We start from the raw sequence: 16,093 nt of genomic DNA, 5'->3' as shown, positions 1-16,093 counted from the left end.
ACAAAAGTTTGCCAAACACTGCTCTAGAAAGTAGTAATTTTTAAGCTTTATATGCTGAAAACTGTACTTAAAAAGCAGCTAAATTTTTAGTGAATTTTGCCACTTACAAACCACCTTTGGGTAAAGGTAAAAATGTTTACATTTCTCAGGAATCCTGGGTGGCGCAGTCAGTAGAGCATGCAGCTCTTGATCTCAGGATTGTTGTAAATTCAAGCCCACTTTGGGTGTAGAGATTACTTACAAATAAAGTCTTTGAAAATGTTTCCTTTCTCTCAGTGAGGTTGGTTAAAATAAATAAGAAAACACCAAATGTGCAATTATTGCTGTACTGGGGAGGGGAATCTCCCTGCTGCCCTGTTTCATCTAAGAAATAATCAGTGTAACTGAAATGTAGCATCTGCATTAGCATCAACGACAAAAGCTGCCAAATACTTCTGTCCATCAAAACCAGGTGTCTGAATTGTAGAATTATTTACTTTTCACTCTGGTTTGGAGTCATCCTTTTCGACTATGGCAGTTGTTTGCCTAAATTCATCGATGATGGTGAATTTCTCAAATACTATTTTTTTGATAGAATACTGTTAGAAATCATTGAATTAGAACTGACACTTTGAGTAAAGCATGCTATACAATATGTTCACATCCAGTGGAAGAACAATTTTCATAAGCTTATAAAAATTTTGCAACAGTGAGAGGCACCTGGGTGTCTCAGCCGGTTAAGTGTTGGACTCTGATTTCAGCTTGGGTCATAGTCTCATGGTTCATGATATCAAGCCCCACATTGGACTCTGTGCTGGCAGCATGGAGCCTACTTGGGAATCTCTCTCTCCTCCTCTCTGTGCCTATCCCTGCTTATGTGCTCTCTCTCTCTCTCAAAATAAATACATAAACATTTTTAAACATACACACACCCAAAGTACAATGAAAATAACCAATTATTAGAATTATATCATTTTTCTGTTAGTAAATGCAAAAGGATTCAAGCATTTTCATGCACCTTCTAGGTATTCTTGAGCCTGATACATTTCCTCTTAAAAGTTCATTATAGGGGCGCCTGGGTGGCGCAGTCGGTTAAGCGTCCGACTTCAGCCAGGTCACGATCTCGCGGTCCGTTAGTTCGAGCCCCGGGTCAGGCTCTGGGCTGATGGCTCGGAGCCTGGAGCCTGTTTCCGATTCTGTGTCTCCCTCTCTCTTTGCCCCTCCCCCGTTCATGCTCTGTCTCTCTCTGTCCCAAAAATAAATAAAAAACGTTGAAAAAAAAAATTAAAAAAAAAAAAGTTCATTATAGATCAATACATTTTGTATTTATCTTAGGCATTTATAAATACATTTTGCTTCAACATTATCAATAGTGTAGGTAAACTATAAAACAGTTTGTGAAATGCTAGTTTTTATGGTAAGAGTGTGTTCTTTTGAATTGCTTTGGATTACTTAAAATTAAATTAGAATGAAATTAGGAGCCCAATATACTGATCCAAATAGACGTCTTCTTTTCTAGTACCCTTTAAAATGGGAACACATTGGGGCGCCTGGGTGGCGCAGTCGGTTGAGCGTCCGACTTCAGCCAGGTCACGATCTCGCGGTCCGTGAGTTCGAGCCCCGCGTCAGGCTCTGGGCTGAGTTTGAGCCCCGCGTCAGGCTCTGGGCTGATGGCTCGGAGCCTGGAGCCTGTTTCCGATTCTGTGTCTCCCTCTCTCTCTGCCCCTCCCCCGTTCATGCTCTGTCTCTCTCTGTCCCAAAAATAAATAAAAAACGTTGAAAAAAAAAAATTAAAAAAAAAAAAAATAAAATGGGAACACATTGATCCTGAGTAAAATATAGGATAAATGGAACTTTTAAAAATGTTTGTTTATTTTTGAGAGAGAGAGAGCATGAGAGGAAGGGGCAGAGAGAGAGAGAGAGAGAGAGAGAGGAGACAGACTACAAAGGATATCCTGACCTCTGCAGGAAAATCTGCATGTCCCCTCCAGAGCTCAGAGGCAGCCCCCACCTGCAGAGAGTTACACGGAGAGGCTCTACGCCTCCCGGTAGCCATCTCTGCAGAAAATAAATGTCTCAAGGACCTCCTGAAAAACACTTCTAAGCCCTTTCTCTGCTGCCGGGATTGGCCGTGTCGGCCAAGGTCCTGGAGGTAGACAGCTACGTTGGTGCTAGAGACACTCCACTTTTGTCTGGCTGAGAGGCAAGAGGTGGGCGAGGGCCAGATGGGGTGTCTGAGGAACTCACCGTTCACCACTAACCCCTCCATCCGGATCCACCCCACTGATCTGTTACCAAGTGTCAGGCAACACCTGCTGTGTACTTTTATGTAACTAGTTCCTCCAGAACGCTGGTGAAATTAGCAAGGGATGGGATTCGCGGCGTGGGAAGCAGCTTCCAGGAGGCTGTGCCGTGGTGTTGGCACATTTGCCCCAGTTGGATGTGTGGGAGTGTGCGCTGTGTGGCCCACACCGTGCTCTGAGGTTGTTAGGGGTTGGCATGTGTTGGTCAACCAGCCGGCTCTGGCGCCCCTCTGCCTACAGGGGGACCTAAGAGTACTGCCACAGGCCAACAGGAGACAGTGTCCAAGCCCTATGCCCTCCTTCGTGGGTCCCAGTGGTCCTTTCGTTTCCCAATCTTTCCACAACTTATCTGGAGGTGGGGCCTCCCCCCGGGGGTTGGGAGAGCAGCAGTAGCACGACAGTGGTGGATCCCAGTCATGGGAACGTCAGATTTACTATAAGTCCCCTCTCCCTAGCAGTGGAGGCAACGTGGCATGGCGGAGGCAAGGGACCGCGCAGAGGACCTCCCAGGGCCTCCCTGTCTTTCTAATGATGAGACTCTAGAAGACCGTGGTCCCACCTGGCCATGTATTCCCCTCACCTCCTGTCCTCAATCCATCCAGTGCCGACTTACTAAGTCGTAGTGCGTTACCTGTCAGCAGTTCGGAGATTTCCCCAGAGCTCCCCGGGAAACATTCGTGGGGGTGGACCTGAATGCTTTGCCAGAGATTGACTTTGGGAGGCCGTCTGCAAGGGTGGGATCATCCTAGTGGCATCCTGGGATCCTCCTGGTGACATTCTCACCAGCTGAGTGTGACCTGGTGGCTGGTCCAGAAGATCCACTCGATAGCTGGATAGCAGTGGGGGGTGAAAAAAAAGGGAGTGATTTAAGAATTTTCTTGCTGATATGAAACAAACAAGAAACAAGGTAGACATTAGCAAGGTGGCAAATCCTGAAGTTTGTGGTATTACCAACGACTATTGTCATTGTTTCATCATTATTGCTTGCAGTTGATGATAAAAACACTGAATAAAATCTCTGTATCCACACGGTTTCTGATTGAATGAAGATAACGAAGGAGGGACTTTGGTATGCAAAATGTTCTAATCCCCCCAGAGACCAGGGGATATCTCTTCTTCTCTCTCTTTTTCTTTCTCTCTCTCTCTCTCTCTCTCTCTCTCTCTCTCTCCAATCCACAGGCCCTGACAATAATCTGCACCATCAGCCCAGAAAGCCAGACCAGCACAACGTGTGCAGCGACAGCCCCAAACTGTCAGGACTTGCCCACTGACTGACAGCTTCCTCACTTTTAATCCTTCTTTCCATTTAAAACCACACGAGGGAAAGCCAAATCTGTTCCCCTAAGCCATCGGGTCAGATGCCTGCCTTGTAAGTCAGCCCGTCTCCAGCTTCTCCACACCACAACCTGAGATCAGCACAGGCTTCCTCCTTTCCCATCACAGAGCTGTCCCTCTCCTCCGCCTCCCTTGGCTTCTGCCAAGCGCACATGTGATGGCCGACTCCCTTGCTACGTGGAATAGCTCTGAATAAGCGCCTGGTCTTCGGGAATCTTCACGTCTGCATTGGTTAGTAGAGTGGGAACCAAGACAAGCACTCAGGATAATATGCATTTCTCATGTTAATACTTTTTTTAAGAGTTATTTTATTTGTGTATCCCAGTGTTTCAAATGGGGACGTAATTCACATACGATAAAATTCACTTTTGAAAAGCACACAATTCATCTCTCCCTAATCTAGAACACTTCACCTCAAAAAGCAACCCACTATCCATTAACAGTCACTTTCCATTCCACCCTCTCGCTTCTCTTGGCCAGTACCAGGGTGTTTTTGTCTGTATGGAGTTGCCTATTGTTCTCACAACCAAGTACTGACTACGTCTGACCTTGCCTAGCTTGTGAGATCAGGAGCCATTGGGTGTCTTCACAAGCAGAGATACCGGCAGCTCAGGCACCCTAAGAGTCTATGCTACGCAGCCCTGCCATGCCAGGCTCCACCCACGGATGAGTGCTTCAAGGAGCCCTGTGATCTTCAGCTGCTGTGGGCAGGGTGCTGGTAACACCTCCTCCATTGCTCTGCGGGCCAGATCATCAGGTTGTGCCTTCTGAGTTCCTAGGAGATGGTGCACACTCAGGGTTTGTGGTCAGTGGTGTCAGTGATGGCATTTTGGAGTGGTGGGGGTCTGGAGCTGACTGCCAGGAAAGAATTCTTGAGAGGTCCTTGGTGTACAAAGGTGATTTTATTAGAGCAAGGGGACCCCTGGGCAGAAAGAGCTACACTGGGGTTGGAGAGAGTGACTGGTTATATACTCTGGAGTTGGGGGAGGTAAAGGTAAAAAGGAGGCCTCCAGAAAGACTTTCATATGCTAAAGAGGACTCCAAAGATATGTGAGGCCTAGTTATTGTCAAACTAACGTGGTTTTTTTCCTCTAGTAAGGCATTAACATTATGACAGTAAGGGGTTTCTGGAGAAATGTTATACTTTGTGTTTGCCTCAAGTATTTGTCAGTGGGCTGCAGGTTATAAAGCAATTTAATTTTACCCGCCATTTCCTTCTTGCCTTTGTTCCCCACATCACTATGGAGGGGAGGGTGATGTTGGGACTCCAGGAAATTGAATCTGTAGGTTTCTGGAGATTCAGCTATTGATAAAGTTGACCTTTTCTCGTAATTCACTAAGGTGTCTGTAAACTGATGGAGACTGTGTCTTGCCTGACTGACATCTCTATCAGTTAGCAACTTGTTTTCCTTTCTTTCCTGTGTTCTTGAGCAGTCGGGGTACCGGAGGGCTATCACACATATCCCACCTGGGGGTGGTGGTGATTGTGGGGTGTCAGCTTGCCTTCTGGCCCCTCATCATCAGGGCCTGGGTCAGCTGGAAACGGTTGAGGCAAGTCAGGTCTCCTGGGTTTCAACGCTGCCCCAGAAGCACCTGCGCTTCTCTGACTCACTCCTGCACTGCCCCATCCCGGCATTCCCCACGCATAGCTACGTTGCAGGCTGGGATTCCAGGGACAGTAGTCACAGGGTGCAGCAAGAGTGGCAGCCTCTCACAGTGACCAGCGACCTGCCTCTGCCCCGCCCCACTTCCAGCAGCTGGTGCAGCACAGCATCACTGTCAGATTCACTTAGGATTAGGAACAGAGGCTCCAGAGCTGCCAGCAACTGGTCCGAAGTCATACACAGGGCTTTGAACCTACGTCAGGTGGCCTCTAAAGCTGTCCCCAAACAACAGATCGTCTGCCAAGGACACGGGTTGGTCGCCAGGTAATTACAGTTAGGTTGGTTCGATACAAAGAAGGAGGCAGGTGTCACGATGGGGGAGGGGGAAGGGGGAGCTTCTGCCTCCAGCTGTTTGTTTCCCCATTTCCTGCTGCCCTGAGACCCAGCCACTGAGCCATCTCCTCCTCAACATTCTAAGCTTCCATGTTGTCCAGTGTTGGCTCAGGCACCAGACACAATAGGGGGATCCCTGCCCTTAAGTGATCATTAAGTTTCTCAATATCGAGGGGTTCAGTCATGAAATGTCTTCAAAGTAGAAACAACAAGTAAAGTTAAAGATAAAAACCCTTGGGGCGCCTGGGTGCCTCAGTCGGTTAAGCGTCCGACTTCGGCTCAGGTCATGATCTCGTGGTTTGTGAGTTCAAGCCCCGCGTCAGGTTCTGTGCTGACAGCTCGGAGCCTGGGGCCTGCTTCGGATTCTGTGTCTCCTCCTCTCTGTGCCCCTCCCATGTTCATGCTCTGTCTCTCTCTGTCTCTCAATAATAAATAAACGTTAAAAAAAAAAAAAAAGATAAAATCCTCAAGAGGAGATGAGGGTGAGAGCAAGTCCCTTGGTCTGCTGGTCCTGCAGGAAGGGAAGGAGAAGAATCTGACTTTTGGTGAACTTGACCCATAAGTGGCCTACATTAAATCCTTTCATCTTTCAGTCACTGAGGCACCAGCACATTTTCCTGAACCCCTTTCTGCATCTGGCCCAGTGTCCTCACAGAGTTTACAGGCTGAAGAGGTCATCAAGTGCGATCACAACATTTAGGGGTCCCACACGAGGCCAGAGGGTGCAAGGAGGAGGGGTGGGGATCAAGAAAGGCTTCAAGGAAGAAGTGACTTCTGAACTGGGTCTCCCAGATGAGTTATCATTTAGACAAAGCATGGCACTGAGCAGGAACCAAATACAAGATGAATGAATGAACGAATGAATGAATGAATCAGTGCATGAACGAATGAATGAATGAATGGCATTCCCCTAACACAACATGAGGAAGGCCAGCTCATTCAGGCCGAGCCATGGAGACACAGGACACACTGGGGGAACAGAGGGGAGGGGCTGCAGCATGATGCCAGCCTCACACCCTTTGTGGGCACCTTGCTGCCACACTAGCTTGAGCCCTGGTGGCTCAGGGAGCCCTTGTCTGTCCCCTTCCCTGGGATACTGCTTCTCGTTCCCAGCAACCCTTGACTGTGTAGACTCAGTGTCCCCACGTGTAATTGAACTCCCCTCAAGGGGACTTTCTGCAGAGTGGGGGTTGATGTATAGCCCAAGTCAACCAAAGGAAAGAGAGAGTGACAGTGGTGCAGCAGCACAATTATGGCAGGGGACGCGCTGGGGTGAGGGTGAGCAGAGCCTGGGCCTTGAGGCTTGAGGATGAGGCTATCAGGGGCTTCCCGCACTGAGAGGAACTTCCCAAAGAGGAGGCAGTGGTGAGGCAAGGGAGGAGGTCAGGTTGGAACACACAAACTTTGAGAAGCTCTAGGGACGATTGGGCAGAGAGGGCTGGGAGCAGCTGAGCATAGGGGACAAAGCTGGGGACAACCCTGACAGAGGGCAGGGTTGGAGATTGTGACCCATGTGAGATGGGGAGGAGGCACAGTGGAAGGGGCCTGAGGACACAGAGGAGGTTCATTAACTGCAGTCATCAAGGTGGAGACCCATCCCTTCCATTTCACAGCCTCCTAGTTCCTCCTGGAGCACCAGGCTCAGGAAGGCCACTCAGTGAATATGTGTTAACCAGACCAAGTCCACCTCTGTTTCCACTTTGAATCACTAGAATAGAATTTGCTGAAATAAGAGGGGTTTCACAAAGCTCAGGTTATTCAGCCAAGAAAGTAATACCAAGGATTACAAATAAAAGCATTTTATACAGACTCAAGAGAAAACTAAGAATCCTGACTAACAACCAAGACTCTAAACATGCAGCTCACCATGGCCTCAGGGCCTTTGCACTTTCTTTTCTCCCAGCCTATAAGTCTTTTGAACAAACAAAAAACACCTGAGTAAGTTTTACAGTTGTTGTTGTTGTTGTTGTTGTTGTTGTTGTTGTTGTTGTTTTGATAGCACATACACCCAACGTGGGGCTCAAACTCACCACCCTGAGATCAAAAGAGCTCATGCTCTTCTGACTGAGCCACCGATGCACCCCTAAAGATCTTTCGTTTTATTCAAGTTTTCATGAATCAGGCAGCAACCAATCTGGCAGATAGAAAGGAGCTCCAAGGAGCTGTACATAGTGAAAGACGTTTATAGGAAGAAAGGAATGGGAATCAGAAAGTTATGCTCCTAAAAAAGCTGGATGGTTACCACAAGGTTACTTCCCTTTGGGAAATCAAGGTCTACCAGGCAGATTACCTGACCTGTGCTAATCAGGGAAACCTGACTAGCTGGTTTCAGTTTCCTTTTCTGGGAGAGCTGAAACTGTTACAAAGTTAATTCTCAATTTGGTGATGTGGGGCTTACCGGAAGCAACTCAAATTGGGGCGTATTGCCTTGTTTTTAACAGTCTCTTGAGTGCAGTAACCCTGTTTAGCATTGGTGGGTCCTTGTGTTAAGCACAGTGACTGGCATATTCATTCCCCATAAAGCTTGGCGAGTATTCAGTATGTGCCAGGTCTGTGCTAGGGGCAGGGACTCAGCTAGGAAACATCACAGTCCTGATGTTCTAGAGGGCACAGACGTTCACCCAACAGGGAAACCACAAACAGCAACGTTTCAAGGAGAAATAAGGGTTGTTCATTCACTGTTGATTGAGCCCCTGCCATGTGCCTGGCACTGGCCTAGGCCGTAGGCAAGGCAGAGAATGAGACAGACCACCCCCTGCTGCTCCTGTGAAGCCAGGCTGTGGAGGGGAGACGAACATAAGCAGCCCGCAGCACGTTGGAAGGATCTGTGCTGGGCAGACACAAGCGGGGTCAGGAAATCAAGAGTGCGGGGGTGGGGGGGAGGGGGTGCGGGGAGTGGGCGGAAAGAGGAGACGGTGCGGGGGGAGGAGACTGTGCAGAAGGAGACTGTGCAGAGCCTTGCTCTGGATTTGCACTTCCCTGATGATTAGTGATGCGGGGCACCTTTTCATGTACCTACCTGTTGGCCATCTCGACGTCTGCTCTGAAAGTTTTCTATTCCATCCCTCCGTCTAAACTGAAGTTGGATTGTGTAGACCTTTTTCTATTGAGTTGTAGGAGTTGTGTACTTTGGATAGTAATCTCAACTTACGGTACATATCAAGCAATTCTACTTTTGAGTCATGTCATGACTTTAATCTGCTTCCAGAGAGCCGTTCAAGGATCGCTAGCGGCACCTTGTAGGCGTCCCCATGTTCTTTCCAGGTTTTCGGTATTGCGCTGACGACAATGAAAAGTATGTAAGACCCATCAGAGACGACTTTTTACTGCAATTAAGAATTTTCCAGAGAGACAAGCTTCTCACGTGGAAAGATTAGTGTCCCAGTGTTTTAAGCAGATACTCCCAACACCTGAGCTCTCAGTAATAGCGCTAGGAGGGAGTTATGAGGGGCACCGGCGTGGCTCAGGAAATTGAGAGACTGGCTCTTAATTTTTTTTTTTTAACATCTATTTATTTTTGAGAGACAGAGAGAGACAGAGCACAAGTGGGGAGGGGCAGAGAGAGAACGAGACACAGAATCGGAAGCAGGCTCCAGGCTCTGAGCTGTCAGCACAGAGCCCGACGCGGGACTCAGACTCACAAACCGTGAGATCACGACCTGAGCCCAAGTCAGATGCTCAACCCACTGAACCACCCAGGCGCCCCGAGAGACCGAGTCTTGATCTCACCTCAAGTCTTGATCCCAGGGCAGTAGATCGAGCCCCACATACAGGCTGAGCTTGGAGCCTGCTTGAGGTTCTGTCTCCCTCCCTCTGCCCTTCTCCCCAGCTCAAGCTCTCTCTTTCTTTGTAAGATAGAAAATAAATAAACAAAAACCATGAAAACAGGAGGTGGTTATGAAATGACCGCAGCACAGTGTGACTACCGTGAATTTTATGCAGTTATGAGTGGATTCTGCACCTTTACCCTTGTGTACATTCCTCTAGACTAAGAAGGGCCCCCAGATGGTCTGTGTTTGTATGCAAAGGATTTAAAAAATCCTAACTTTTTATGATGGATTTGTGCGTATTTTATGATACTAAGTGATAAAATAGATTCATATCGACATATATTTTTTGCATTCATCACATATCTCTTCTTAATTTTTAAAATATTTCTCGGTTATGTAGTTTATCCGCAAGTTTTTTCAAATTGTCACAATGCTTGGAAACATTTTCCTGTGTCTTTACTGGGGAAAATTCCCGATATAAGTGAATCTGCACTCTTCAAACCTGTGTTGTTCAAAAGTCAAATGTACTTACAAATTATTGAAGGGATAAATATTATGTATAGTTCATTACAATGAGAAAGTAAAAAGTCGAAGAGAATTTGCAGTAGCAGCATGTATGAGCGCATGGAAGCAGAAAGGGTCTTTAGCAGGAAGAATGAGCAAAATGGGTGACGGGGAGTGGGAGATACAGGCTTCCGGTTCTGGCATGAGTAAGTCATGGGGATAAAAGGCACAGCAGAGGGGATACAGTCAATGGTGTTGTCATAGCGACGGATGGTGACCCACGGTAGGCACACTGCAGTGGGCACAGCATAATGCATAGACTTGTCGAATCACTATGTTGTATACTGGAACCTGACGTAACATTGTGTGCCACCTATACTTTAAAAAAATAAAGAAGGAAAATGTCGTTAACGTTTCAAGACAGCAAGGGAATTTATCTGGGCTTTGAAATGGGATCTGTCCTTGACAGATCTTAGTGTCTATCTTAGTGTCATCTTCGTGTCTATCCTTTCAAGTTTCACAATTTCCAGTTGATTACATTCCCTTAAGGTAGAAGCCAAAGGCCCCTTTTCCATTTCCTTCCTGCACCTGTCCCGTGCCTTCCGTTATCCACCGAGGAGATAAAGGAGGACAGACCGGCAGCACGCAGCCCTTGCCTGTTAACCACCCACCTCCGTCCCCTGGCTCCCAGGCCACATCAGGCAAAACTCCCCGAGGAGTTCCTGAGCAGCGCCACCAATGCGCTGACAGTTTCTCTGCATCCTCTAATCCCCCCATGGGGGCCTGTGGCAAAACCTGCCTGGCGACAGGCAAAGGAAGAGGTTCCATCTCTGCCCAAGGCGAGCCTTCCTTTCCTTGTCTGACATAGAAATGCTGCTCCATTTCCATCTTTTGCGATCGGATGCAGATTGCATTTTCTGCATCACGCACGCAGAAGATCTGACCGTGGACATCATAGATGATATCCATGACTTCCTTGTTTGGGAGAATGTTGAGTGAAAATCTAGAACCAACTGAAACAAAATACACGTGAGAGATCTTCCAGGAAAAGCTGCTTCTCTATATTTTCTCCCCGGGCCATTGACTGTACCACTATGTCCTGTCTTGTCTGATTTTATAACGTCATCGAGAGAACAGAGACCTGTGCCGACAGTGCACAGCACAATGGCATCCTCACAGGGGTTTTGGTTTTTATCTAATCACGGGTGGAGGAAAGAATAAGCGGAAATAGTACATATTCTGGAATCACTCACTTTCTGAAGTAAAATCGAGGTGATGAACAAGGTGGGGCTTTCTTGCCTGCTTTGGTCTAGAGAGAAGCCCTGATTCCACCTTTCTGCTTTCAGAGAGGACCGGGGATGTAGTGAAAACATGATTATCCAGTAAAGAGCTACAGCCAGCCGTGCTCTACAGTCCCTGAAAACAACTATGACACGGAGGTGGTGTGGGTTCTTGTGTCTGAGGTTGGGGACTGTCTAAGGGACGTAGACTAAGGGACACTGGACAAGTTTTTTACTCTGATTTCGGGTTCATCCTCTGTAATGGTTCCAGGAACTTTTGGTCTTGTCTAAGGTTAAGATGTCTCCCAGGTGAGGTCACCGCAGGCACAGAGCAGACACTGCACAGGTGGAGTTGGTTGTCAGTCTGTCCCTCAGGTCCACAGGAATCCCAGCCCCCTTACCAGTGCTCCGGACACAGGAAGGGATGGATGGGTTTACTGGGGTAGGTAGTGGTGTCTCTTTTACCTTTCCTCCAGTGTTCCCACAGTGGACAACAATATGATTGCTGGAGGTGGACAGGCAGAAAGCAAGTGGACCATAATTAGGAGAGATGAGAGGAAGGTGAGCAGTGGGGGCAGAGAGCCAGGAGAGAGGAAAAACAATGCTCCCTCCCCCCTCCCCCCCCCCCCCCCCCACACACACAGAAGGCCATGGGGACCGTGACTGCCTGTAGGAGGGACAGGAAGACCCAGGCATTCACTCCCGGTCATTTAGAGAATGGGAGGGCTGAGATCAGAGATCACCTCCCTCATTGCAGAGGTGAAGGGACCGCGACCATAGGAGGACTGCACGGCTGAGGACGTAATCCCAGGAGCAGTGGGAACCTGAGTTCTCACCTCAACAAAATCTCTTCCCGTTCCCTTGGCCGCCCCAACACTGTTGCTGCCTGGACACCTGAAGACCACTCGTGGGTCTGGATGACTCCAGCGGCAGGAACAACATCCTTCAGGTGAGCATTTCTTCCCTCATCACTTTTTCATTTGTCCTTTCCATCCATAAGCTCCTCCTTGTAGCTCTTCCCCTTTTCCTCCCCTTATGATGCTCATCCTGAAGGACCAGGGCTCAGTCAGGTACTTGAGGTCCTTGAATCTTCAATGTCCATCAATCGCTCTGCAGCACCCCTCACCCACACTCACGGTAGTGTCCTGGCTCCCGAGCCTGGGTCTGAACCACTGAATCCTGCCGAGCAGCCCTGACTGTCCCCAGCAGGGAGCTGGGCTGGGAGCCAGAAGAGGGAAGCCCATCCCTGCTGGGGCCCCCCGGGAAGTCTGCTGTGCCCTGGGCACTCCCCACATGGTCTTTTCCTGCCCTGGGTGGCTCTGGATCTGCCCCCTCTCCTCTTCCTTCGGCTTGTCAATTCTGGATTCAAGAGGAGAGAACAGGAAGGAATCTGCGGTGAAGAACAGGAGAAGGAAGTGAGACTGTGGGGTGTTTGGGATGTGAAGGGTAAGGCCAACAGGTGCACATATTCTCCATCAATTCCCTGACCTTCTGGTTGGCCCTTCTGGGAAACCAGCCGAAACACTGGGGTGGTCTCTGTGGCATGCGGGCACAGAAATGCAGACAAGGGATGGTGATGATCTGTGCAGGCAACTCAAGGATGCCCTGAGCACATCTTCCCCAGGGAAGGGGTGCCCCATGCATAGGAGCCCACTGAGGTGCTGGGCTACCTCCTCCGATGGCTGCTTCATTTGGAGGGAGGGCTGTGGGTGCCTGGAGGGCCACCATGGGCAGGACCGGAGGATGAGCTGTGCATTACTCCGTGTGAGGAGTGCCCCTGCACTTGCCCAAAGTCTTAGTCTGCTCCGTCCAGCCCTACCCTCCCAACCTGCTCACGTCAGCAGGGAGCATCCCCAGTGAATCATTAGGTGTGATGAGGCTCCCCCAATTCAGGCCTCCGGCGAACAGCATGAAGGAGACACGGGACCCCAGCGCTCATGCAGACAACTCACCTAGCCCCATTTGCCATCCCTGTGGGCGCTTGGTAGGGCCTGGTATCGAGGAGGGGACACTGTAGGGTCCCAGGCTGACTGGAAGCTAGGTGTCCCATTCGTGGTCCTCTCAGCCTCCCTGAAGCCCCAGGGAGGGTATGGGCTCACCTGATGGCACCGTTCCTCAACCTGAGGTTTGAGGTTCTATAGTTTCGTTTGCATATTTGTCACAGTGAAACAAAATGATAAACTAATTGTAATCATATACATGTTGTTTGAGAGATGGAAATGTTAATATCTATAAAATTGTATAATCTATATTTCTATCACACCACTTTATAATACATATGTAATTATACATATTTATAATTATGATAAGGGCACCTGGGTGGCTCACTCAGCCAAGTGTCTGGCTTCAGCTCAGGTCATGATCTCACAGGTCATGATTCATCTGAATCATGACCTCATAGTTCATGGGTTCGAGCCCCTGCATCGGGCTCTCTGCTGTCAGCGCGGAGCCTGCATAGGGTCCTCCGCCACCCTCTCTCTGCCCCGCCCCCACTGCCTCTCTCAAAAATAAATAAACATTAAAATTTTTTATAATAAATACGATATTTATGAGTAATGTACTAAATTAATAAAGTAGTTGGTAAATCAACAAAGTGATAATCAAATTTTTATAATAAAACTCATTGGCGTACTGGCATCAGCGATGCTACTTTTGCCCCCTTGTTCCGAGCTATTCTCAGTACTTCGGGCTGCCAGATGTCTGCTCTCCAATAACTGAGGTGTTTCTGTACATGGATTATCAGTATTTTAGAGCACCTTGCTGTAAGGGACCGCCACCTCCATGACCAGACTAGGATCTGATTTATAGAGGCCTCAAGAACTCTGGCGAGACCAGTGTGTGGTCAAAGTTCCGTAGCGAAAGCCCTGACAGTGGTCGTGCTGACCACAGATTTTGTGTCAAGGCAGTGCCATTGGAGAATGTCATCTTGAGGGCTGCCTGGCTGGCTTAGGCGGTGTGGCACGCAACTCTCGATCTCAGGGTGCTCCCCACAGCGGGTGTAGAGATTACTTTAGAAACAAAGTGAGAATGCCATTTGAATGTAAGAAAACTTGAAGGGGGATAATATCTTGAAAAACTGGAAATACTTCCAAGGATCTCAGAGGTAATAGTTGTGTGTCAGTGCCTCTTGGGAAGATGACTGTGAAATGCTAGAAATGAACTGCACTCAGCTGTTGTGCACCCACAATTATACGATGTATCCCTTTTCTTATTTGCCAATGGTCCAAGACAAGCCATGTGCTCACTCAGTACAAGAGGCCAAAAGTATTTTGAATTTGAATCGCTGGTATGTGGAAAATGCTGGAATCTTCAGCTCCACTCAGCAGATGACACGGCTGCACTGAAACACAGCTTCTCTCAGTTGATGAATTCGTTACAAGAAAAACATCAGTGTGAAGCCGTGAGAATGTGAAATCTGGCAAAGAAAATGGGTTCCCCAAGGTCGTGAACCTATCATGTTAGTTTCTCATGATGATTTCATTTTGATATCAAGTCTAGATTGCTTTCAATATGCCTCTACTTATCTCAGACTCTCCTCTCTCTATTCAAGTGAATATTCTGTAAATCGGGCGATTTATCATTGGCCTTAACATTAAGCACAAACAACCCAGAGAGAATGGATTCTCTGCTTACCACTGATTATCCTCACCGCGTGCCTCCTCCTTCTGTTGTAAGTTTTTCCTCTAAATTCTGTGCTCCAATGGATGGCTTTTGTGGCTCAGGAAAATCAAATCCCTTATGAAGAAGTCAGCCTAGGTCTGTGGGGGGAGTGTGCTGTGACCGGTGTTTTCCGTGCTATCTCGATTGGTTTCAAGATCTCTTGGGTTTTTATTGTTCATTTTTGGTATAGGAGCCTTATATGTCAGGAGAAAAATAAGTGCCAAAAATGTCAGTGAATCGCTTTGTCAGAAGGAGCATCCCGCCTTAGTAAAATTCACTTAAAAAGCCTTAAAGACAGCATGTCCATTTCCTTGATTACATCGGAAGCCTCACTCCACTCCTCAGAGCAGACATAGTTTAATTTTGGAGAGGAATTAGAGGAAACTTAGGCACAATGCATGTGGCATCACTAATTACGATTACATGACCTTCAAGTGTTTTTTAATGGACTAGACCACTCCGCATATCACATAGGTATATTTGCCTAAAAGTCTTAAACGTTTGAAATAGAGAAAAATGATTTTTAAAAGAATACATAAAAGAATTTTTTTATACCGCCAAAGGGAGGATAGTTTATACGAGCTAAAGTTTAAGCCGGCATGGATTTCACAGAGGTAACAAAGCTAGAATCACCTGTGTATTCATCCATTAACGGCTAGTGTATTTTACTGAGCTTCCCAGCCCGCACTGGCTGTAAAGATGCAACACCGACAACCAAGGGGGCCTTGGAAAATTGGTCCGCGGGGCCCCGGGCCAGAGACGTCGGCCAGGTAAAGGATGGACTCTCCCAGGCACATCCTGGTCCAACTTGGACCGTTTCTTGCCCCCCCCCCCCAACCGGTGTGAGTGGTCCCCGGTCTCACGGGTATCATTCAGAAATTTCCACAGACCAAAACTCATTCTTTCCCCTCAGCTGCAGTCCATTGGATACCCTTCGTAGGTAGAGAAACCAACAAATAATAGTCCTAGTCATCACGATAATGTGATTAGAGCAATGACAAAAATCGTCATTCTTTACTATTTCTAGTATTCCATATTTATAGTTTTAGAAATTCATAGAATTCCTATGTATATAAAATGTCTACCATTTGTGTATTTATAATAAACTATGTTGGTAATAAAAATGATCATTGATGTGAATCTCGGGACACATACCTATTCCACCTGCCAAACAAATCTCACCCTTCACTGTCAAAGTGTCTATTTGGGGTTCCAGTCCCTCCATCTGGTCTACCTTCTGTGTGTGTGTGTGTGTGTGTGTGTGT

General features: G+C 47.8%; 1 long non-coding RNA gene across 1 annotated transcript; it reads right to left on the bottom strand.

Annotated features, from left to right (window-relative positions):
• Positions 1 to 11,853: 11,853 nt before the first annotated feature.
• On the bottom strand, positions 11,854 to 15,602 carry LOC122233576. Its single transcript, XR_006211196.1, has 3 exons — positions 14,802 to 15,602; positions 13,121 to 13,303; positions 11,854 to 12,558 (listed from the first exon to the last, which is right to left on the bottom strand). It is a non-coding gene; the product is annotated as an uncharacterized LOC122233576 (long non-coding RNA).
• Between the last annotated feature and the right edge of the window lie 491 nt (positions 15,603 to 16,093).

This window comes from Panthera tigris, chromosome E1 (assembly GCF_018350195.1).
Source record: "Panthera tigris isolate Pti1 chromosome E1, P.tigris_Pti1_mat1.1, whole genome shotgun sequence".
Classification (NCBI taxonomy): domain Eukaryota; kingdom Metazoa; phylum Chordata; class Mammalia; order Carnivora; family Felidae; genus Panthera; species Panthera tigris.
This window is presented reverse-complemented; position numbering and strand designations above follow the sequence as displayed.